Genomic DNA, 25,936 nt, shown 5'->3' on the forward strand with positions numbered 1-25,936 from the left:
ATTGTCTATTGCCTCTTGCTTTACAAGCTTCTTCTTCGCTTGTATACTTAACAAATTTCCTACCTGTTTACTATAAAAAAAAGAAAGAAATTACTCCTTTTTCAAAATAATATGATTTGGATTAAATAACTTTGCAGTGAGTATATGATAAATACATATATATGGATATAGAGTACAGTAATAGATAGCAATGATATTGTTTAATTTTATGGAAGATTGTTTAATTTTAATCAAACTTTAGAAAGTGATTTTAATAATTTGAAATCAAAATAGACTAGGGGCTAAAAATGGCTCAAACATTTTTAATGCCTCTTAAATTATTGTAATTTTATTTTATTTTACCCAACAAGAGATCATACAGTTTTAAGTACAGTAGTTTGATGAAGCTGTTTTTTAATTAGTGTTTATTTGAACTGTGATAGTATATTGAGAATGCCATGACAATTTACATTTGCATAGTGAACAAAATATATTAAAAATTTTATAGATAACATAATAATTAATATGGCTTATATTAATTTTTGAAAATATGTGGAGGCTAAGAAAAGTTATACTTGTTCTAATAATTGCTGATCAAAAAAATAAAAGAAAAATGTTTCCTTAGTACGGAAGAAATATAAATCTATATTCCAAATATATGTTTTTCATGTCTTGATCATTTTATGGTGGTTTAATATGTTTACTAGTTAATATTTTATCTATTTGTGCCAGTATTATTTACTTTAAATCCCATGCTTAATTTGAAATCTAAAATGAGTTTATTTGAAATCTAAAAAGTTGATAAACGAAGAATGAGTGGCTACCACCATGAGCCAACAAGGTTCTTTACATTCTTTTTTCTTTTATTCCCCCTTTTATGTGCCTACAATCCTTTTGTATTTTCCTTTTAGGGTATCTTCTGATGAGGAATTAGCTTTGTGTTTGAATCTTTTAATTTTTTTATATGGATACAGAGAAATCAGGGTGCAACCAGATTTTGGTACCCAAGGAAAGAGGATTATTGTTTCACGCCCAAACTTTGTGTTTTAAACCCTTTCTCCTTGCTGGAAGGATTTATGAGCTCAGAGAGGTAGGTAAAAATGATTGGGTCCGAATTTTTACCTTTTTCTTAAATGAAAACAGGATGGTAATCTGAGAAGTTTAGATTTTATGAAGGAACATGATAAAGATATTATCTCTAATTTCAAACACTTGTTCCTATCATCTCTTTTTTACTCTTCTTTGCAGGGTTTCTCCAAGGTCTATTTAAAAATAGTGACACAGGTGAAGAAGACAAATGGCCGAAAGCTAGAGAATAAACAGAGTGCAAGAAAGTAGAGACAGAAGGTATATACAAGACTTTCAAGGAACCTGTCAGTAAAGAGGACTACAAAGACCAAGGGATAAACAAGGCAAATTTGAGGTCCATATGACTTAGCAACCAAGGTGCTTTTATATAGCGGCTCCGTAATCTTTAATAAATGGTAAATTTCTCTAATACCTAACTAGAATTTAAACCTCCTCTACCTTTTTTAATCTAGAAAAGATATGAGCACATTTATTTAGGAAGACAATTAAAAAGAGGAAGGTGCTGATAATATAGGGCAGAGAGAAAATAATTAATAGGTTATAATACTTGTAAAGGCAAAAGGCGATGGATCCAGGACTTAGGAAGGGAGAAAGACTTCTTTTCTATTTTAACAAACAGGGGAGGATGGGCCACGTGGCTCAGCAAGCAGAGTTTTCACCTGCCATGTCAGAGACCCGCATTTGATTTTTGTTCCCAGTGCCTGCCCATGCACAAACAAACAAACAAACAAAGCATAAGGGAAGAGAAGAAAAAAATTAAAAGGAACAGATTCTTTAAGTTTGCACATTTTAAAAATGAGGTTAAGAACATCCAATCTGATGCATTTCAATTTTCTTGAATGAGTAGCAAGCAGTATCATTTTTTGAGACTGGGGTGTAGGAGGTTGTCTCCAGATATTTGAGATCATTTCAGAGGTTTTTAAATTGTTATTTGGAGAATGCAAAAATGAGCAGAATGAGAAAACATAAAGGTTATGAGGATTGTTTGAGAAGACACATGCATTTTGTAGAATAAAAATGGCGTACAAAATGACCTAAATAAGAAATAGAAAACAGAATATCTGAGATTTAATCTTTCAGGAATCAAACACTTCTAATAATGGTAAGATCTGTAGTCTCACCTCATAATGTAGTACCGAAATGGAAGAAAATTGATTAGAGATGAAGAGATGAAAGTATCAAGGGTATATTGTTTGGATTATCCACACTAACTCTGAATAACCATAGGCATGGCTTTTGAAGTGTGTCCAATCACATTTATGATTTGGCTGGGTGGTAATTAGCCTTAAAGATGGACCTGATGATTGCTCCTTCCTAGTATTCCCCTAGAATCCTTTTATGCAACCCCCTCCCACGTGGAAAAGGATGGATCTGTGTAATCACTAGAACATTGTAGAATTAACTATACATACACAAGTCTCTCAAAGAAATTGTCAGTGAAGAGGCCTAAAAATTATGGATAAAAGACGAAGAGAGCTTGAAGTCCAAGAGATTGTGAATGTATGACTTTTGAAGTTACATCATAATGACACTGCATTCCCCACCAGTTTTTCTCTTAGAAAATTTGATCTAGAGGAAGTTACCATGTTGTGAAGACACTCAGGTAGCCCTACAGAGAAATCCACATTGCAAGTAACTGAGGCCTCTTAATCCTAACAAAGTCAGGCCTAACTTGGAAATCATGTGATTAAGCCTGTTTAGCGGTGGGTCTTCAACTGCAGCCAAACTTTCAGATGACTGCGGCCTTGGCCAACATCTTGACTACAACTCATAAGAGACCTTAAAAAGAACTACCCATATGAGGCACTTGTGGATTACTGACCCACAGAAACTGTTTGAGATAATAAATGTTTCTTATTCTTTTAAGCTAAGTTTTAAGATAATTTGTTATGCAGCAATAGATAATACAATGTTTGAAATCTGAAAGAGGATTGCTGTCATAACAAATAAGTAAAGATGTAGGAGCAGCTTTGAAACTAGGCAGTGGGCAGAATCTGGGAAGAGTGAGTGGCATAGCAGAGAAAACATGCAGTGCCTTGAACAGGGTACTAGTAGAAGTCTGATGCCTTTTGAAGATACTGCCCATGAAGTCTTCAAGGGAACTGGAGAAAATGTTATTGGAAACTGGAGGAAAACAGATCCTAGTTATATAGTGTTAGAATTTTAACAACACTGACACCACAGTAATGTGGTAGATATAAATTGAGTGATATAGCTAATGGTATTTACGGGCAGAATATTTCAGGTATCCATGTTTTTGTCTTTGCAATTTTTTTTTGATATTTATATCAAAATGTGATATGAGAGGGAAAAACTAAAGAAAGGACTATTAAATGAATAGGATCTAAGTCTTACTGGTTTTGAAAATTGTCATCCTCTCCAAAGAGCAAATAACATTAAAATAAGAAATGACTTTCAGTAAAAATAAAATCCAAGACATTCTTAGGAACACCTGGTCTAAAAAACTGAACTTATGACTATAAAATCCTTTGCTAAGAAATCAAGAAGGTCCAAGATAACCCATTAGAGTAGCTTTAAGGCAAGCACTAGGGATTTTAAACCTAAGAACATGTGTCCCTTTACACTTCTTGCAAAAGTCTGTAAATAAGGGCTTATCTCCAATATTTATGCGTTTTTTGAACACAGGAATGAACCCAAATAAGATTGACAGGAGAGCCACAGACTTTTTAAAGAGAACTATATTGGGAGAAATACTACCAGCCTGGAGAAAGTGGCAGAGACAGTACAAAATGTAAAGAAACTTTAGAATGTCATTCAATCTTTTATGGTCTGGAACTGGGATGAGAAAACAAGACAGCTGCAAACACAAGTGCTTTTTCATGGAAAAAGGAGGAAAGGAAGAAGATCAGAGGAGCTAACAAGAGCCCATGGGTCAGAGCCAATGCAAATTATTACCAGGACTTGAATATTAATCAAAGAACTGTCAACTTGTACCCAGGTGGGTTTCAGAGCGCCTATGGACCAGTAACTCTTATGTACCTAACATTTTCCCTATTTTGAATGAAATGATCTCTAGAAGTTATTCTGTGGCTTTTCCACCATTGCTGGTTGGGTATCTGAAGAACAGATAGCTTGTCTTTTTGATCCTTTCCTCCGATTATGGTTTCACAAATGTGTGTAGTGCCCTTCTCTTGCATAATACTGATTTATATAATCACTAGGGTTTTGCAGAAATAGTGGAGTGTGACTTCCTAGACTAGATCATAGAAGGCACTCTGGCTGCTGACTGTTTTTTCTCATGGATCACTCATTGGGGGAATCAGGCTGCCATTTCATAAGGACAGTCAAACAGCCACAGGAAGATCCTCATGGTGCAAAACGGAAGACTCCTACCAAAGTCTGTACTAATTTGCCAACCATGTGGGTGAGTCATCTTTGAACTGGATCCTCCAAGCCAAGCTCAGCCCTCAGGTAGTTACAGCCTGGACAACATCATGAGAGACACTAAACCAGAAGCATCCAACTATGTCATAGCTGGATTCCTGACACACAGAAAATTGATATAATAATAAATATTTATTGCTTTTTTTGTGCCACTAAGTCTTGATGTAATTTCCTATGCAGTAATGCACAACTAAAATATTTGAATGATTAGTGGATAAGAAAATGATGGATTAAGAGGATTTCAAATTCCAAGGATAATGGTCTCTTCCAAGAATCTATGAAAAATTCCATCTCAGGTGCCTAGATGAAGAAATTTTTCTAATCAGGAAAAGTCAGTGTTTCAGGAGTCTACAAAACTGGCACAATGGCTAAGGAATACATTTTGTTACAACTGTTTTGAATATTTTTACAGGTTGAAATGAATATGTGGTATGGTCTATGAGGTATATTTAGGAAACTATGATCATCCCTTCCCTTGTCAGTTAGAGTTAGCCAAAACTTATTTTTTCCAAAGAAAAATTTCATTTCACTGAATGAGGTAAATTGGCCTCACCTTTATCAGAGGACAGAGTAATTTTCCGAGAATTTGGGTGTCATTGTTTGACATTTCATACTTATTAAAATAGTGTTAGTCAAGTTGTGCACACTAATCAGTTAAGTATGAAAGAACATGCCTTTGCACTTTACCAGCCTACCAGAAAGAAACAATATGAGAATTCAAGCAACTTTTCAGAGATTTTAACGTTGAGCTGTTCATTAGTGTTTTTCAAAAATTTATATAATGCAAAAACATTTGTGAAGGGTCAACTGAGAATTCATTCAGACTTGTGTTTCCTAGCTATTTTATACAATTTAGCAAGAAAATATACATAAGCACATATAAAATTTTAAATATAAATCAAGGTCTTCATGAACACTAAGTGGTATATTGAAACTTGACTTAAAATTTCTCCTTTTAGTGATAAAATCTAACCTCGTATTGAACTAATATTTTAAACTTGCCTGTGGTAAATTCTCAATCCATACCTCAGATACACTGTATTAGAATTTCCAAAAAAGGACCCTGAAAATCTGTATATTTTATACACCCATTGCAATTCTTATGATTAGGAAAGTTTTGGAAGCACTAGAAAAATTAGACTATCAAAGAGTTGAGTACTCAGACCATGAAAATTCAGCTTCTGATATAAATTGCTTAACATTGTGCTATCAATCTATATTGTAACCTTTTAATATAAAATGCCATAAAAACTACATATATGTGTCTGTTATTGGATATATTCATTGAGTTGTTGTACCAGTTATGTTACATAAAAAATCATCTTCATCTTAGTGGTACAAAACTATAATCATTTTATTATGTTTATTGATTCTATGAATCAGAAATCTGGATAGGACACAGCGGTGCTGGCTTCTCTCTTCTCCATAATATCTGAGGTTCCAGCTGTGAAACCTAAACAGCTAATAGCTGGAATGATCTGAAGGCTTTTCCTCTCATATCTGTGATGTCTAGTTTTATAAAACTAAGTGACTGAGTTCAGCTGGAAGTTGTGGCCTGAGTACCTACGTACAGTATTGCCATGTGGCTTGGTGTTCCTCAAAGTCCAAAGTGTCTCAGAGTAGTCATATTTTTTTTACAGAGTGGTTCAGATTTCCAAGGGCAAGGCATCCAGTGAACAAGGCAGATCTTGCATGGTCTTTTCTGAAATAGCCTTGAAAATCACGCAGCATCACCTCTTCCATATACTATTAGTTACAATCAATGCATTAGATCCAACCTTCATGGGAGAAGTATTAAAGAATTTGTGGCCACCCTTAAAACCATCACAGCGGTAAAGAGAAATATAGAGATCCATGTGGGAAATTTCTCTCTTTATCAGGAACAGAAATACCTGTTATTCTCTTAAACAACTTATGTTTTACTTGTGAATCATGTAACTAATATGTATCTAATTTTTTTCTATCAGGCATACTTCCTATAAGGGCATAGGAATTAATAGCATACAATTTGTACACAATATTTTGTGAGGTAACTGTATTAGGTTCCCCAGGTTGCAATTACAAATTATCATAAAGTGGTAGCTTGAAACAATAGAAATGTATTTGTTCACAGTTCTAGAGGCCAGAAATCCAAAATCAGGATATTCAGCAGGGTTGGTTCCTTTTGGAGGGTCTGTTACAAGCCTCCTCCTAGCTTCAGGCAGTTGCCAGCTGCCAATGGTGTTCTTTGCCTTGTAGTTGTAGCACTCCAATCTCTGGCTCTGTTATCACATGGCTGTCTTTTTCTGCATATCTCTATGTGTTCTCTCTCCTTTTTATAAAGTCATCTGTCACTAGATGTAGGACCAATAGATTTGCATATAAATAAAAGAGTAGGGGGATTTGGGAAAAGATAATTCATAAGTATGTCCCATTATCTTTTGGGAAAAAAATAATGACCTACATTGGTCACTGCGGGGTGACCTACTAACCAAGAGGCCATATGGACTTGTTCAGGGGAGGTGTGTGACATGAGTTGCAGAATCTTGGGGTGGAGGGACTATAATAAAGAGATAGGTGGATAAAGAAACTTAAAACTCCATGTGGAGTATTAAAGGAAGAAAACAACTGAATTGGTATGATGGTTTGAAGCTATATTTACCCCCAAAAAGATCATGTTCTAAAATTTAATCCATTCTTATGGGTATAGACCTATTGGGACCTTTTGATTAGGCTATTTGAATTGAAATGGGACTCATCTTATTAAAGGTGGGTCTTAATCCTCTTACTGGAGTCCTTTATAAGAGAATAAACAAAAAAAGAAACACAGAAAAAGGCCCTAAAGAAGTTTAGAAAGAAGGACACACCAAAGCTAAGAGAGACACGAGCTAAAATAGAGAAACAGAGAGAAGCTCAGCAGAATTTTAAAGCAAGGAAACCCAGGAGAGAAGGACTACCAAATGATGCCATGTGCCTTCCTGTCTGATAGAAGAGGCCAAGATTCACTAGTAGTTGGTCTTCAGAGTACAGGTATTATTTTGCTGATGCCTTGGACATTTGCATGGCCCCGGAATGATAAACTTATAATTTAAATAAATCCCCATTGTAAGTGTCAGCACAATTCTAGTATATTGCACTTTGTCAGCTTCAGCAAACTAAAATAGGTAGAAAGAGCAAAGAGTAAGACTACAGTCTAGTGACCCTAACAGACAAAGGAAAATTTTCAAGAAGGAATCATTAGTTGTGTTACTTTCTTAAGTGAAATCAGGTTAAGAATTGGAAATTGAACATTTTTTTTTAATAAAGCTTAATATAGGATAACTTCTACCTCTGTCCAAGATAGAGTAACAAACTGGGTTTGCCTTCTGAACTGAAACAAACAAAAATGGACAAACTATATGCAGACATGGTTTTGAAAACACTGGGCATCAGGCAATAAAGGACAGTGATCACTGAAAAACAGGAAACAAACAAGATGGGTCCAACAGTTGTCCCAGCTTATTTACTTGAGAGGGTTTGCAAGTTGTGGCATAGGAGAAGAGGAACCACATGATCCTATCGAACTTCTTGAGTTGAAGAAATGAAGTGAGAGTCCTAGAAGACTAATGCAGCTACAGTTTCCAGTAGGGAACACAAGAGAAGAAACTGTTGCACATAGAAGATAATTCTGGAAATTTACAGACATCCCCACTCCCCACCATCTCAGGAATTCACCAGAGTATTGACAAGCACATGAGGAACCTACCTAAGGCCAGTGTAAGCACAACCCCCAAATAATCACAGTGCCAAATGATCACAGAAGATTGCAAAGAGTGTCTATTCCCACAAGCTATATTGGTATATTCTATAAACATGGGACATTGATTAAAGTACAATTACCTTAGCAGTGAGGATAAATTAGCTCTAGAATAAACAATGCTTGTGTTGGGCCTAACAAATCTAAAACCAGAAGACCTGATGGGATAAAACTCTTTTCAAACAACCAAACTGTTTCCCACAAGAAAACGCAAGTATATTTATAGGGTGAAACATATCTAGCACCCAACAAATGAGAATCAGGTATATAAAGGAGCTTGAAAATATAAGCCATAGTGGAAAGAAAAACCGATCAATTAAAACTAAGCTTGAACTGAATCAGATGTTAGAATAGCAGACAGGAGATTAAACATTCATTAAAATAGTATTCCCATTAAAAATGCCTAGTAGAGATATATATGACACAAAATTTAAGATCCAAATTGAACTTAAAAATATGAAAAACACATTATTGGAGATGACCCACAAACTGAATGGGATTGACAGATGTTTAAACACTGTAGAAGAAAAGATAAATGAACTTGAAGATATAGCACAGAAACCATCCAAAATAAAATACAGAGGGAAAAAATAAAGGATAAAAAATGAACACAGCATCAGTAGACTACTAATATAATGTAATAGGAGTCTCTGTAGAAGGTATGGGTAAACAAAAAAACTTTCGAACAAATAAAAGTTAAACATTCTCAATTTTATGAAAACCAGGAAGGAGCAAAAATAGAAGAAACAGCAAATTTGTCTTTAAAACTGACGGGAACTAGAAAACAGCAGAAAAATATCTTTAAAGTACTGGAAGAACAACAACAGCAACCACCTAGATGTCTGTATACAGTGTATAAATACCTCAAAATGAAGGTAAAATATATCCTGTTTCAGACATTAAGAAATTAAAAGAATTCAGCACCGGAGACATATACTACGAGAAATACTAAAGGATGTCCTCTAACAGAAGAGAAATAATACCATGTAGAATTGTGGAAGAACACAAAGGAAAGGAAAGCACCAGAAATAGCAACAACATAATAAATATAATATGATCTTTTTCTTATTATTTAAATGTCTTTAAGTATATTGGCTCATTAATCAAAATTAATAAATTATTTTGAAGGTAGTAAAATTTGTAAAATAAAACATATAATAACAATAAAAAAGCCAGGAGGAGAGAAATTCAAACATATAATTGTGAAATTCTACATGTAATGTGGTATAATATCCCCTGAAGATAGACTGTGATAAATTATATAGGTGTATTATCTAACTTAAGGAAACTATATAAATCCTTAAAGATCCACTCTAATAACAAAACATAGGGATATAGTTAATAAATCAACAATAGAGATAAAATCACCCAAAACTTCAAGCCACTTAAACACAGAAAAAAGAGGAAAAAGGAACAGATGAAAAAAATTTTTAAATAGATTACTGACTTAAACATAACCATATCAAAAAATCATATTAAAAGTTAAATGGTCTAAGCAACCCAATCAAAAGGCAGAGATTGTCAGCTTAATTGAAACGCAAGACCCAACTATTGTTGCCTATGGGAAAGTTACTTTAAATGTAAAGACATAAATATGTGAAAAGTAAAAGGAATAAACACCTTTGCTCCCTTATATTAAACCAAAGAAAGCCAGAGTAGCTATATGGATGCCCAACAAAGTATATTTTAGAGAAGATAATCTAACAAGGGACATAGAATGTCATTTCATAATTGTAAAGGGGTCAGTTCATCAAGGGGATGTAACAATCTTAAAATGCTCACACACCAAATGAGACAGTCTCAAAACATAAGGAGAGAAAATATTTCTGCAAGGAGAAACAGGCAATTCCACAATTAAAGTTGGATATTTCAACACTCTTATCAATAACTGATAGCACAAGCAGACAAAAAAGCAAGTAGGCTATAGAGGACATGAACAATACTCTCAAAGAAATGGACCTAACTGTTATTTTTAGAATATTCTATCAAAAACAACTGAGTACATATTCTGTTAAAGCACACATGGTATATTTACCAAGACTGATAATATTGTGGGACGTAAAACAAATTTTAATAAAGTTGAAAAGATTTAAGTTATAGAGTCTGTTTCCTTACCATGATGGAATTAAATTAGAATCAATAGCAGAAAGATTTCTAGAAAATCACACATACTTTAAAACCAAAAAACATATTTGTAAATTACTTGTGGATCGCAGAAAAATTAAAAGGGAAATCTAAAAGATTTTGGAGTGAGCTTCAATGAAATCACAGCATATCAAAATGTGTGGGCTATCACTAATCAGAACATAAGGAGAAACTTATAGCACTAAAATGGCTGTACTAGAAAAATGAAAGTCTAAAATAAATGGCATCCATTACCACCTTAAACTAGGGGAAAGAAAGAGAAAATTAAATCCAATACAGACAAGCATAAAAAATAAAGATTAGAGTAAAAATCAATGAGGTGTGAATCAGAAAAAAACAACAGAGAAAAATCAATGAAACCAGAAGTTGCATCTTTAGTCAATAAAATTGAGTAATATCAAGAAAAAGGAATCAGAAATAGGTTATAAATAGAAACAAAAAAGATGACATCACAACAAAATCTCCTGATATGAAAAGGATAATAAAGGATCACTATGAACAGCTTTATATCAATAATTCAAACAATTTAGATGAAATATACAAGTTCCTTGAATGACAATACTACCAAATTTTTCTCAATAAGAAATAAATAAACTGAATGGCCCTGAATCTATGGTTAAATCCGTTTTCATAAGGAAATTCCAGGCCTACATAGTTACATTGTTGCATTCTACCAAATATTTAAGACAAAAGCAATAGCAGTAGAAAACAATACCAATACCAATACAAACCTTTCAGAATTTAAGAGGAGGCAGTAACTCTAAACTCATCTACAAGGCCATCATTATTTTGATTCCAAAACCAGATAAAAGACATTACAAGGTAAGAAAACTACATTCAAATATCCCTCTTAAACATAGATCCAACAATTCTAGACAAGATATTGGCAAATCAAATCCAGAAATACTTAAAAAGGATAATATAACTTGAAAAAGTGGGAGTTAGCACAAGAATGCAAAGTAGAATTTACCATATTATCAAAATAAAACATAAAATCCATAATATATGATTCTTTCAAAATACCCAACAAGAAGCATTTTTAAAACACAACATCCATTTGTGATTAAAAAAACTCAACAAATTAACAATTGTAGGGAACCTTCTCAACCAGATAGAACATCTATGAAAATTCTACAATTAGCATCATATTTAATGTTAAGAGAGTGCATGGTTTCTCACTAAAGTTGGGGAAAAGACAACAATATGCAATTTCATCATTTCTATTTACCATTGTACTAAAGGTTCTAGCCTGGACATTGAGGCAAAAAATAAAAATGTTTAAAATAAATGGCATCCATTACCACCTTAAACTAGAGGAAAGAAAGAGCAAATTAAATCCAATACAGACAAGCATAAAAAATAAAGATTAGAGTAAAAATCAATGAGTATGAATCAGAAAAAAACAACAGAGAAAAATCAATGAAACCAAAAGTTGTATCTTTAGTTAATAAAATTGAGTAATATCTAGAAAAAAGGAAGAAGAAATAGGTTATAAATAGAAACAAAAAAAGATGACATCACAACAAAATCTCCTGATATGAAAAGGATAATAAAGAATCACTATGAACAACTTTAAACCAACAATTCAAACAATTTAGATGAAATATACAAATTCCTTGAAAGACAATACTACCAAATTTTTCTCAGTAAAAAATAGATAACCTGAATAGTTTCCTAAAAATAAAAAATAAAATGTTTTTATTTTTAGGAAACATAACAATCTCTATTAAAAAATTTGATGGAATCTAGAGCAAAGGAACTAAAATTTACAAGGATACAAGATTAGTATAAAGCAATTAATTACATTTCTATACATGAATAGCAAACAGTAACAAGTTGAAATAAAAATATAATTTTTAATATCATAAATATTTGAAACTGTTATGGATAAATTTGACAAAATATTTAAAACTTGTACCTAAAAATGACAAAACATTGTTGCAACATATTAAATAAAACTTAAGGAAACAGAGAGATACTCCAGGTTTATAGATGGGAAGAATCAATACTGGTAAATGCGAATTATCTTAAATTGGTATATAGATTCAACACAATACAAATTAAAAGGCTTGTAGGATTTTTTAGGGATATTGACACATATTTTAAAGTTCACAAATAAATTAAAAGAACCTAGATAGTCAAAACAATTTTGAAAAATCAATATTCAGTTAGAGGATTAATACTACTTGATCTCAAGATTTATTGCAAAGTTCCAATTACTAAGAAAGATTTTGGCATAAAATAGATAAAGAAATTGGTGGAAGAGCATAGAGGCTCATAGAGAACCCAGTAATAGACCCACATATATATGGATAACTGATTTTAATAAAGGTGCAAAGGCAATCTGCAGAAAACAGGGTAGTCTTTTCAACAAATGCTGCTAAAACCATTGGATATCCACATGCAAGAAAATAAATGTCATTTCCTACCTCCAAACTTATGCAAAAAGAATAATCTAATATATCTAAAATGCATTCTAGCCCTAAATTAAAAACCAAAAACTATAAAACTTGTAGAAGAAAGTATGGTAAAATTCCCTTTGTGATCTTTAAAAGAAGAAGCCCTTTGTAAAAAGCTAGAGAACAACAAGAGAGAAAGCATGAGATTCTGAGAGAGCAGAGAACACTGCAGAAGTATGAAGCAGAGAGTCTACCAGTCAGTGACTTTTGGAGAAGAAGAAGGAAAATGCCTCCCAGGGAGCTTCATGATGCAAGAAGCTGGAAGAGAAAGTTAGCAGACTTTGCCATGTGCCTTTCTAGCTGAGAGTGAAATGCTAAACATCATCGGCCTTCTTGAACCTAGGCATCTTTCCCTGGATGCCTTAGATTGGACATTTCTATAGACTTGCTTTAATTGGGACATTTTCATGGCCTTAGAACTGTAAACTGTAACTTATTAAGTTCCTCTTTTTAGAAGCCATTCTGTTTCTGATATATTGCATTCTGGCAGCCAGCAAACTAGAACAGTTGGCAAATATATATGAAAAGTGCTCAATATTATTAGGCATTATGGAAGTGACCAATTCCAACCAAAATGAAAAAATTACTGTACTCAGATTAGAATGGCTAAATCAGAAATACTGACTGTATTAAATGTTGGCAAGGATGCAGATAAAACAGAACTCAGCTACTATTTTGATGTGTAAATGGCACAGTGATTTTGAAAAACAGTTTGGCAGTTCCATGAAATGTTGCATATACACTTCCCATATGACTCAAAGACTATACTCCTAAATATTTAACCAAAAGAAATGAAAGCGTGTATTGGGGATTGAGTCATGTCCCCCACCAAAGACATGTTCAGATCTCCATCACTGGTCTTGTAATTGTGAAACCATTTGTAAATAGGACCTTTGAAGATGTTATTAGTTAAGGTATGCCCAATCTAAAGGAGGATGTGCCTTAATTCAATATGGCTGAAGTCCTTAGAAGCAAAGGAAGTTGGATATGGAAGGAGAAGACATGGGGAGTGGCCAGAAGCTGGAAATCAACAGAACCTGGAAGAGAATGGAGAAGTTGCCACTTTGCCTGGTGATAGGAAAGCCAAGCAACCCCAGGGATTGCCAGTCAGCCAGAAGATAATCACCTGAATGGAAGCAAGTCTCTGAAACCATGAGCCAATAAACTCCTATTTTTAAGCCAATCTATTTGTATTATATTTGTTTTAGCAGCCAGAAAACTAAGACAATATATTTCCATATAAAGACTTATATGCAAATGATAGAGCAGCAATATTTGTAATAATCAAAAACTGGAAACAAACCAAATATTCTTAAACAGGTGAATGCATATAAACTGTGGTAATTCCTTAAAATATAAATGTTATATTGACAATATAAATGTATAAACTATCAATATACACAATGCTTTAATCATGCTGAATTTAAAAAGATATGCAAAACTAATTTATGCTGTAATATCCCATTTATACAGAATTCTAGAAATAAAACTAATTTGTAGTGCCAGAAAACAGATCAGTGGTTGCCTGGGGATAGGTAGTTCACAGCAAGAGGGAAGTGTGAATTACCAAGGGGCAGGAGAGAACTTCTGGAATTATTTCAATTGGGATGGCTTGACATTTATATACACACGTCAAAACTTATCAAATTGTATAATTTTAATATGTGCAGTTTATTGTACCTCAATTATAATGAAATAAAACTTAAAAGATTAAAGAAGTAATTGTTGACATTCTGCTAGAGTGTAATAGAGGTCAGAGCCCAATTGCAAAGAGAAGGAAATCAAATGAAGTAAACAATGATCAAGTGAGAAAGAAATTAACTAGAAGAAGGTACAAGGTTGAAGACGGAGGTGACTGGGGGGTGGTGGGTGATGAGGAGTTTATATTAATTATGGTTTCAGCTTGATTCTTTCCAAATTGTTAAATGAAGAAACTTAAGAGACCTTTTACATAGATAGAGAAAGAGTTAAGGTAACAAAAGGATGGTGGAATAACAAGACTAGCTGTAGTAGTTAGGTTCAGGTGTCAAACTTGGCCAGGTGATGGCAATCAATTGTTCTGTTGCTGTGGAATTAAATCATCAGCATGTGAATTGCATCTATGGCTGATTATATCTGCAGTTGGTTAAGGGCAGTGCCTTCTGCAATGAGTGAATTTTAAAAGCAGAAGTCAGAAGACAGGAGCTCATAGGAGCTCAGACCCAAAAGTTTGGAGATGCAGAAAGAACACACCTTTGGGAAATCCTTTTGATCCCAGAAGTTGGGAGGGAAGACCAACAGATATTGCCATGTGTCTTCCAATGTAACAGTGGAACCCAGATGGAAAGATAGCTAGAAACTAAATTTGTAACTAAATAAATCCCTTTTATAAAAGCCAGTCCATTTCTGTGATATTGTATTCCAGCAGTATTAGCAAACTAAAACACTGTCGATAGTGAGAAGCCATTAATACCTTTAGCCCTGAGTGGCCAGAGAGAGAAAACAATGTTACCAAAGATGAGAGCCGGAATTCTGGAGACACATAGCCCAGTGAGAGCTATAGGCAAGAAAAGATGGAACTATGGCCAGAGATGATGATAAGAAATAGGCAAGAAGTACCACAGATTCCTTTCACCCTTTAAAGGTGTTATCTGAACTCATTTGGAAACCAGCAAGTGCCAGGCATTCAACGTGGTCAGCCTTCAAACATAGAAAACAGTTTAGAAAAGAACTTAGAATGGTTCAGGGTACAGCAGGGAATGGAGTGGGCAAATTGAGAGTGACATGCATAGAAAGTTTCACTGTGAGCTTGTTGTTTAATGAGTGATATTTGAATATGTTTAAGTGTTAAACAAGTAAACAAACAAACAAAAAAAGACAGGAAAATGGAAGAATTTTAAAATAAAAAAATGGAGGGAACCATAAAAAAACAGCAGATCTTGTTGTTTGGGAATTAGCTAAAAGTAAAGGATTCTCTTAAAATATGAGAACATGAGTTCTAGAAAACACTGATCTTTGCCGCTTCTGCCACTCACTGCATGCCCTTTTCCTCTCCATGAACACTTTATGCTATTTCGTCCATGTCTCATGTCCACAATTGTTTAGAGCCACTACATTTAGTGAAGAGTCATGGATGATCTCTCTTTCCCATCTGTAATTACAAAACAATAGTTAAATTTCTCTAAATAGTAAATCACTTAGCAATGAATGTAAAATTATCGGTTCTCACTAATGGATTTTTTAAAATGTGATTTTGAATGCTATTTATACTAATAGTGAAATTTTTTGACATTTTAAAATATAGCTATAAAGTTATGAATGAAACATTTGTATTAAATGAAGAAACTTAAATATCTTTGGAATGGTTTTAAGTTCTGAAAAATATGTTAAATGGTAAAGTTTGAAGTTTGATTTGCCCAGTGAGAGGGATTCTTTAATAGTTATTCAGTGAAAATTATGTTTAAGTAATTCCTTAATAGAGTAGTAAGTCTTATTATAATAATTTATTATTCACCAGGAATGAAAAAAGAGAGAAAAATTTGCTACAAGGAATATAATGATTTATTAATTACACAATACTGACTTTCTAAAAATATAACCATTCAGAAAGTGTCAAGAGAAGTATTTATTAACATGCAGCAATCGGTAAAAAGTAATTGGGAATGTTTCGTTGTTGTTGTAGGGTATGATTCTAGTGCAGCCTGCCAGCTTTCCCTGGGATAAAAAATATATGTTGTGCTTTAGGACTAGATGTTGTTGAACTGGCAAGATAAACACATCCCCTAGCAGATTACTGCCTGTACGTTCTTTCCTTTAATACCTAGAGCATATGTAACTATTCCCTCATGACAAGGGAGCATATTTTATGATATCCAGCTCACCATCTATTTTAGTTTCCTTAGCTGCTCAAGCAAATACCATTCAATGGGTTAACTTAAACAGTAGTAATGTATTAGCTTATGGTTTTGAGGCTAAAAGAAAGCCCAAGTCAAGGTGTTATTGTGGCAATGCTTTCTTCCCATCGACTGTGTCCTGGAGCTGGCTGCCGGTGACCCATGACGCCTCACAAGGCAGAGCACATGATGAAGGTGCCTGGTCTCTTCCTCTTCTGGGTTCTGTCAAATTTCAGAATTTTTTGCCTTTGGTGACTCTTTTTCTGTCTGAATTTCATTCTGCTTGTGAAGGATTCCCTATTAGGATTAAGACCCACCCAGACTGACTTGGGTCATCCTTCTCAACTGAAGTAATCTCATCAAAAGTTCCGACTTACGATGGATTTATACCCCTAGAAATGCATTAAGTCTAACAACATGTTTTTCTGGGGTACATATAGCTTCCAACCACCACAGCACCTTTCCTCCCTCAGGCCCTGAGGCATATCTTTTCCTGATGGGGAGGAGCCAGTAACCCTTCATCTCTGGCTCAAGAGGAACATCCATTGATCAGAACAGCTATGGCAGGAGGTCAGGACCACTGGCCATGGTGCACCCACAGACCAACATGTGCTAGTTGAAACTGCCTTGCTTTTTCTCTTCCCTATGTGAACAAATGTTTTTCCATTAGAGACTTGTGTGTCATGCTTTTGCTGGTGACCTTGACACCTGTATTGGAGTGGTTTGACATGTCATCAGTGTCTCGCTCTTTCTGACAGTTTGGCACAGCAAGCAGGATACTGACAGTTCAACAATCTGAGACTTTTGGTTAATAATATGTAATTATTTTTATGCATTTTGTAAATTTTTATAACTTTAGCTGTGTTAAAGAGCATCTATTTGATAATTTAAGTTTATTTAATTTGTATGGAAAGAATATTATATAACTGCTTTCTAAATCATGATTAATACTGACTCAGTGACTAATATGTTTGTGGATGATTCAGCTGTCAAGAAGTTATTTAAAGAATAAACGTAATATACAGCAGGATTTTTCCAGGGGGAAAACATCTAATCTTCCATTGTCTAGAAAAGGAAGAAAGGAAGTTAATTCCTGAAGAATATTAGAACCGTTGTTTGACATGTCTTCAGTGTCTCACCAATTGTATCAGTCATAGTCCATAATGCCTCTTATGGCCATATGAATTCCCAACATACAATTCTTTAAATAGATTCCTACATCCATGAGATATCCATGAGATGTGGTCCAAAATCCTTACTGGGATTAAGGTCTTCTAAAATCTATCATCTGGAATTCATCAAGGCCCACAAAGGACTCAGATCCTCAATTTAATGCAGAAAAATCCTCCATTAACAAAGTCATCTGTGTTTTTGGCAGTTTTCCATCAGCTTCCAGGAAGGTTGGATGATTCTGAATGGGGCTTTTTAGCAACATTTGAAGGCTTCAAGACACCAACGCACTTGAACATACTGGTCTTGTGATAACAGGATTCCAAAACTCCAATCACAGAGAATGCATGATGTGGGTCCCAAAACCAACAGCAGAAGACTGTTCTGCTGCCACATAACCAGGACTACCAACATCCTAGCTTCAGAGGAGTGTTTTCACAGCTCCATCTCCAATTTGACTCACCTTACTCCATATATCAAATCATTCTGACTCACCTTACTCCATATATCAAATCATTCCTAGTAATATTATCTATAGGACAGGGTTAGCAATGTATATTTAGTAGATTTTACTGTCAGGCATCCTTCTAATTAGTCACAAAAATTATTTTATTAAATTTTCTCAATCTTAGAGTGAGTTTCAATCATTGCATTTAAAGAACTTTTGAGTTAGAAACTTTAAAGTCACAAACTCATTTAATGATGGTGCCAAAAAAGGAATTGTGTCAGATTCCAAAGCATCTTTCTTTCGTATTATTCTACATACAAATTTCTTTCTTATCATTGAATTTGTTCCAAAATGTATCAGCTAGTGGTAGCACATCATTGTGAACATAATCAGCAGCACTGGTTTATGTATTTGAAAGTAGTTAAGAGGGGAAATTTTAGGTTTTAAATAGCTTACTGGAATAAAAAGTTTTTTTTTTTAAAACATAGAACTGCACAATATAGGCAATGAACCCTAAGTTAAACTGTAGACTATTAAAAATGTTCTTTCATCAGTTGTAACAAATGTACCACATCAAAACACGGTGTTCATAATAGAATGGTATTTGGGAAGCCTGTATTTTATGCATGATTTTTTTTCTATAACCCCACAACTTCTCTAATAAAAAATGTATCATTTAATATGTTGGAAAATACATTATAATAAGGTTAATACCATGCTGACAGAAAAAGTCTGGCTATTGGTTTGGTATCATTTGACCCCTAGAAAATTCTATCCCAAAATATTTTTATTTAATCATATAAGATGACAAAGCATATGAAAGGTCTAATTTTGATTGTTTCTTGCTTTTTCTTGTTCCTCTACATTCCTTCTTTTTGTCTGAACATTGATAAGATTGTGCATTTGTCACCATGAGTCAACTGAGTGCTAAAACATAGATTTTTGAGTTAAGGTTGTTTCCCTTTATTATTGCAAAAATAAAGCCAAAGGAATAAAAAAACACAGATCGCTGACAGCCAGGAAGAAAGCCTTACCTTGTTGACACATTCATTTAAACTTTTTCCAGCCTCGAATTGTAAGCGAATAAATTTCCATCGTTTAACCAGACTCATTTCTTGATATTTGCATGAGCAGCCAAGAAAACTAAAATACCAGTCAAACGTTGTGAACAGTTTTTTACCAAAACACTCCCTCTCTCACAACTTGCATGAGTTCTTATTATCTTCTCCTGTAGAGTGAAAAAAGTATATACACACACTGACAAGGAACACGGGACTATTCACATGCTTGATCCTCTATACTTTTTTGAATGAAAGAATGAATGAATGAATAAATGAATGACTGCAATGTCTTATAGAGTAGATGATGTCATAAAGAGCTTATGGTTTCCCCTTATTCTATCTTCTCTTGGTTTACTCACTGTGGGGAAATGCAGCCACCATGTCATGAAGTCACTAAAACAACCCTATGGAAAGGATCATGAAGTGGGACACTGAAGACTTCAGCTAATAGTCTCTAAAGAACTGAGGCTGCCTACGAATATCCATGCGTGTGAGCAGAAGATCCTCTAGCTTCAGTCAAGCCTTCAGATGACTGTAGTCCCAGATAATACCGCAAGTTCAACTTCATGAGACGTCTTGGATCAGAACCATCCAGCAAGCTGCACCTGTTTTTCCAACCCACGGAAACTGTGAGGAAAACAAAAAAATCACTGCTCATTGTTTTAGGCTGTTTTGGAGTAATTTGTTATACCACCATAGTAACTAATTAAGCACTGAAGGGAGATTTTATTTTGAAATGAGTATACAGGGGATGTAAGGCATATTGTCAGAAACCATTGTTCTAAATCCATACCAACTTTTCATTTGAATATATGAATTAATGACCATTATATAAAAAATATCATGGCACTTTCCATGGTGTATTTGGGTGGGATGCAAAATAGAAATTATAGCTCAGACTTACATCACCATCATTACTGTTCTTACCAAATAATATTAGCAACAATCTATTTTCAAATGATACTCATGTAAAAATTTTATGAAGTCACTGAATAAAATATACTTGCCTCTTATGGATTCAGAGGATACAGTATTCTCTATGCCATACCATGTCATAACACACTGCATGTTATCTTTTCGTCCCTCTTTCCTTTGTTTTTATTTAACTAAGGTCTATATTTTGGATTATTTAGTCCAGAATAGTAATCCACTGTGAATTAATTTTCACTAGCAAAATATGTGTTTTGGTGCTGCATGTGAACCTGTATAGCATGCCTGTTTGAGTGCTATTACTATTGGTTTACAAAGCATATATTCAAGCTCAAATGCTACCCTTTCTCTCCTTTCATGTTTTTTAAAAATTTAGCTTAAATTAGATATCGTATTTAATTTTCTATTGAACTAGGTCATAACAAAAAACTTTCTTAAAATACGGAAATATTTTTATAATTAATACAATAGCTTTGCAAAGAGTGAGTAAAGTCATAAAATAAGATGGACTATGCTGTGTGTTTATTTAAAAAGTGCTATTTTATGTGTTTATTTATAAGAGTAGTTATCAATAGTCTCCATATTTTCAATACTTTTAACCAGAATAAGAAATAAAAATGACTATACTTTTTAGAGAAGATGCAAATAAAATGCCTTAATATCCTTTTTCAAATGTTCATTAAATTGGAGCAGTGATTCTTTTTATTCTTGTTTTAGATAATGGCATTTGTATAGATTCCTTTTTCAGAAATATGAGTCTAACCTCTAATATTCAAACAACAAACTAATCATCATTAACTAGAGAGAAAGCTTGTCATTCTCCACTTTCCATTTCTACATTAATCCGGATTTAATTTGGTAGGTCTCTTCTATTTATCCAGAAATCGAGACTTGAATTTTTTTTAACTTGTGAAGGAATTCTAAATATGTTTACATGGCAAATAGAAAAGTTGCACATCAAATACATCACAAAAACACTCAACTATGGGTAAACTCCATCCTGTGCTGTAGGGTAACTATATGCATGTTTGTTATATTATTTTAATTTGCATATCTTCCGTGTATCCTTAAATTAGATTCAGGATTTCATAATTTCACTTTGAAATTCAAGGCCCAGATTTTGCTGTGTGAGGAAGTTTCTGAATAAGACATCAAGTTTCTAGCCATCAGAGGATAATTTATTGATACTTGTCAAAAGGAAGTATCAGTCTAACAGAAATCAAGACAAAAGGAATGCCTGATGAATTTTCTTTGAAGTGCCTTTTATAAAAGTCCTTGGTAATACATATTGATGAACTCCAAATTGTCTTGCCTGAAGGGAAAGGAAAGTAGACTGCTTTACACTGTCTTATAAATATTCATCAAAAGAATAAGACTTATGTTTCCAGGCGTGAGGTGAATGATTACGGTTGCATGATTGCCTTGGAATCTGGATAATTAGTAAAACAGCCATTGACAGTTTCAGAATTTTAAACTTGGTGTCTTGCCATCACCTCATTTGGAGTCAGAGATAAAGCAGCCTATAAAAAGGTAAGCAGATTTAGGGGGGTGATGAATTGATACTAATCAAGTTCTAGCCATAGGTTGCTTCTAGTTTTAATTTATTTATGTATTTAACTGAAAATTAAAACCCAAACAATAGATTTTTCTTTTACTTCATTTTAATTTTATTTGTTTTAACTTGGTCATTCATTTTGGTCTAATGAAACAGTACCACTCTCACTGAGGATGATTTGCTGGGACCTGTCTCAATTAAGTGTCAATCCAGATATTAAGTGATAGATAATGACTTCATTCCAATGGCTAGAGAAACTCATTTTGTTTGAATAATTTTTTTATATTTTTGTTGTTATTTTGCTTATAAAGACCCCGTTTGAACTAGGCAACTAACCATGTGTTTCTTTTCCTTATCAAATCTATATGGCTAAAGAGCCAATTTGATTAAATGGACATAGAATTTGTGTTTGGATGATAAGTATGGTTCATATCAATAATAAAAAAAACCTATCATTTTCATGCTGTCAACCAATTCCTCCTGATCCTTGTTTTATAAGCCATTTTTCCATGAATTAGGAGGAAAATATTCTATTCTTGTGAAGCATTAACCTTTACAGTGTTTAGCCCTGAAATGCAATTAAGCAAAAATAATGTCCTCTTTGAAGGAAAATAGTTGCTCACTTTAACTAACTGGTACTATCTCTGTATCAGTTGAGTTGCACTGTTGAGTGCAAGAAATGTTCAACAAGTGTTTGGAGAATGTTTTCTTTCTCTTGAGCAGAAATAAGCACCTCATTCTCCATCTACCAGCTTATATATGGACTCAAAGATAAGAAAGTAGAACTTAAACTAATATGTTTCCAGGAGTACAATGAGATGGAGTCAACAACAAAATAATAAAAGAATAAGAGAAAGATAGATTGAGAAAATCGTTTTCCTGAAAAATCTTTAGGTGCTGTCCCAAAACTGTCTCCTTTTTGCAAGGTAGGTTTTATTGCTCCAAGATCATAGCCAGAATTTGCGCTCAGCTGCATTAAATGTTGAATGACAACAATGATCATGAGGGAATTGATATTCTTAAAAAGATAATTGGATAGTTTGGTAAAGAAAGTTGGCTTTTTACAAAAGCAAAAGAATCATCTTGCACTCTCTTTTTTCCTTTTATTTATTTTTTTTTCCATCTTGCACTTGGTTTACTTTGTTATATGATTCATCTGATTCAGATTCTATGAAAAATAGTTGGGAAAAAAAGACTCATAAGGCATACAGTGCCAGCAGTCTGGAACATTTAAACTGATCATACAGAACACCTTGACGAATTCAATATGGAATAGATACAAACCCAAAACAGCCTGTGAACCGAACTGTCAGTGTCTCTGAGGAAATCTGTTATTTTTATTTTATTTCTGAGAAACCAGCACTGAGAGACTCACCAAAGTGTCTATGATACCATTTTTATGCCATTTTTCCAAGTCTCTAAGGAACAAATCTCCATTTAAGATACAAATGGAGGATTGCAGGAAAATAAGCAGGGAAGAAAAAAGAGATCTGACAGTAAAATATCTAAAATCTTACTTTATTTGCCACATCAACCTTATACTAAGTAATGTCAAACACTGCCTCATAGTATGCAGCCAAGGGTGCGTAAAAATATAGTCAGAATATTGCAACTGTCCAGATGTAGAGAAACACAGGGGAAGGCTGCTATCTAAAAGAAATGGCTAAAATAAATATTTGGAAAACATGGGGGGAACACATCTCCCACTAAATCACAGCCCTAGCAGGACTTCTCTTAAGGTGCTGTATCTGTCCCAGACCACAACGTCTTAGGAGAGACAGAATTTACAGTTGTCATTAGGCAGCTGTAGGAGCAAAGGAAAGCCACTGGTATTACCGACTTTACAAAGTTTTCCCAGATGGTGACTGAAATGACACATATCCTGCTCAGTGGTTCAGTGAAGAAAATAATGTGATTTCATTGCTGTGTGTGTGTGTGTGGGGGGGACATTAAAGGGGATGCAGGTGACACCTGCATTCACAAAAATGAAAAATATAGAAGATCAAAAAACGTGAAAAAATATGTTTAGCCCCCCCCACATTGGTTCCAAATTAATATCAATTAGTACAACATACTGTCATTTATAAATTATGCACATTTAATCAGGCATGGCTTTGTGGTAAACAAGGCAATTGTATTCTTTAACTTGGACTGAAATTTGATGGAAGTTTTGCAATAAGTGTAAAAACTCCTAAGGCACAGAAAAAGCATATTTTTTGATCCAGAGAGTCCATTATAAGACATTTATGAAAAGAATATTAGTAGGAAAATGTGTCAAGAATGTTTATCACTGCATTATTTAAGATACTCAAGAACTAAAACAACGCAAATGATTAATGTAGTAATAAATAATGCCTAATGTACAGATTGGTTAAATACATTGTGTTTAATCCATAAAATGGTATAACATTTAGATGATAAGAATATTTTATAGCTGTATATTTATATATATGAAAAAAATCACATTAAGTAAAAAAGGTATATATGTGTTTGTATCTGTATCTATCATCTATCTATTTGTCTATATCTTACAGATGGTGTTTTGGATTCCTAGTCTGATCAAGGAAATACCATGGAACAATGGGAATTTATTTGCTCATGGTTTTGAAGCTGGGAAAATAGCTAAATTAAGGCATCATCAAGGCGTTGTTTTCTCCTGAAGATTGCAGTGCTGTGGGGCTGGCTGCTGGCAATCCTTGGCTCCTTTGTCTCATGGCAATGCACATGAAAGCATCTCTTGCTCTTTCACTTTTCTCCTGGGTTTCATTTCAGTTTCTTGCTTTCTGTGGCTTTCTTTCCCTTTCTTTCTCTCTCTCTCTCTCTCTCTCTCTCTCTCTCTCTCTCTCTCTCTGTGAATATCATTCTCATATAAAGAACTCCAGTTGTTCCCGTTGCTAGCTGCTGGAATGCAATATAGCAGAAACAGAATGGTTTCTAAAAGGAGGAATTTATTAAGTTGCAAGTTTATGGTTCTAAGGCCATGAAAATGTTCCAATTATAGCAAGGCTATAAAAATGTCCACATTAAGGCACCAACAAGAGGTTGCGTTCATTCAAGAAAGGTCGAAGAAGTTCAGGGTTTCTCTCTCAACATGGAAAAGCACATGGCGAACATGGTGATGCCTACTAGCTTTCTCTCCAGGCTTCTTGTTCAATTAAGCTCCGTCTCCCAGGGGCATTTTCTGTCATCTCCAAAGGTCTCTGGATACATGGGCTCTCATGGCTCTCATGATTCTAAAGCTTTTTCCAAAATGTTTCCTCTTTTAAAGGTTTCCAGTAAACTAATCGAGACCCAGCTAGAATGGGTGGAGTCACATCTCCCTCTAATCAAAGGCTAATGCCCACAATTGGTCATGTCACATCTCCATGGAGATAATCTAATCAAGTTTCCAAACTAAATTTCTGAATAGGGATTAAAAGAATTGGTTGCCTCCATAAATGGATTAGGATTAAAACATGGCTTTTCTAGGGTGCATAAGCCTTTCAAACTGTAACACCAATAAGAAGGTTAACACCCATATTGATTGAATTGTGACATACCTTAACTGAAGTAACTTCATTAGAAGTTCCTACTTACAGTGGGTTCACACCTACAAGAGTGGATTAAATTTAATTTAATGTTTTTTTTCTGGAGTACATAGAACTTCAAACCACCACACTTTACCTTTAGAATCCCCAAAAGACATGTTCTTTCTATATGCAAAATGCATTCATTCCATCATATATCCCAAAAGCCTTACATCATTTCAGTAAAAATGACTAATTACAAAGCCTCATCAAAATCAGTTCTGGGTGTGGTATATCTTGGAACATAAATCCCATCTGTCTGTGGACCTGTGAGATATAGACACATTTTCTGCTTCTGATATACAATGTAGGGATAGGAATAGGATAAATATTTCCATTCCCATAGGGAGAAATTATGGGGAAAACAGGGATCACAGACCCCATACAATTCCAAAACTCTGCAGAGAATACTCCATTAGATTTCAAGGTCTGAAAGTAATCTTTGGAAGTATGTTTTGTCCTGTGGGCTCAATGAAGCACAG

General features: G+C 34.1%; 2 long non-coding RNA genes across 2 annotated transcripts in view; one reads left to right on the top strand and one right to left on the bottom strand.

Moving 5' to 3' along the window:
• Positions 1-19,636, bottom strand: part of LOC143682813 (uncharacterized) — a 65,244-nt gene extending 45,608 nt beyond the window's left edge. The window contains exons 1-2 of the long non-coding RNA XR_013175291.1: positions 19,377-19,636; positions 15,867-15,982 (exon numbers count right to left, since the gene is read on the bottom strand). This is a non-coding gene — a long non-coding RNA (uncharacterized LOC143682813). The remainder of the gene's footprint in view (positions 1-15,866; positions 15,983-19,376) is intronic.
• A 112-nt stretch (positions 19,637-19,748) lies between these two features.
• On the top strand, positions 19,749-24,624 carry LOC143682814 (uncharacterized). The gene is made up of 3 exons (XR_013175292.1): positions 19,749-20,032; positions 21,722-21,863; positions 24,423-24,624. It is a non-coding gene; the product is annotated as an uncharacterized LOC143682814 (long non-coding RNA).
• The last annotated feature ends 1,312 nt before the right edge of the window (positions 24,625-25,936 follow it).

The sequence above is a fragment of the Tamandua tetradactyla genome, chromosome 5 (assembly GCF_023851605.1).
Source record: "Tamandua tetradactyla isolate mTamTet1 chromosome 5, mTamTet1.pri, whole genome shotgun sequence".
In the NCBI taxonomy this organism is placed as follows: Eukaryota; Metazoa; Chordata; class Mammalia; order Pilosa; family Myrmecophagidae; genus Tamandua; species Tamandua tetradactyla.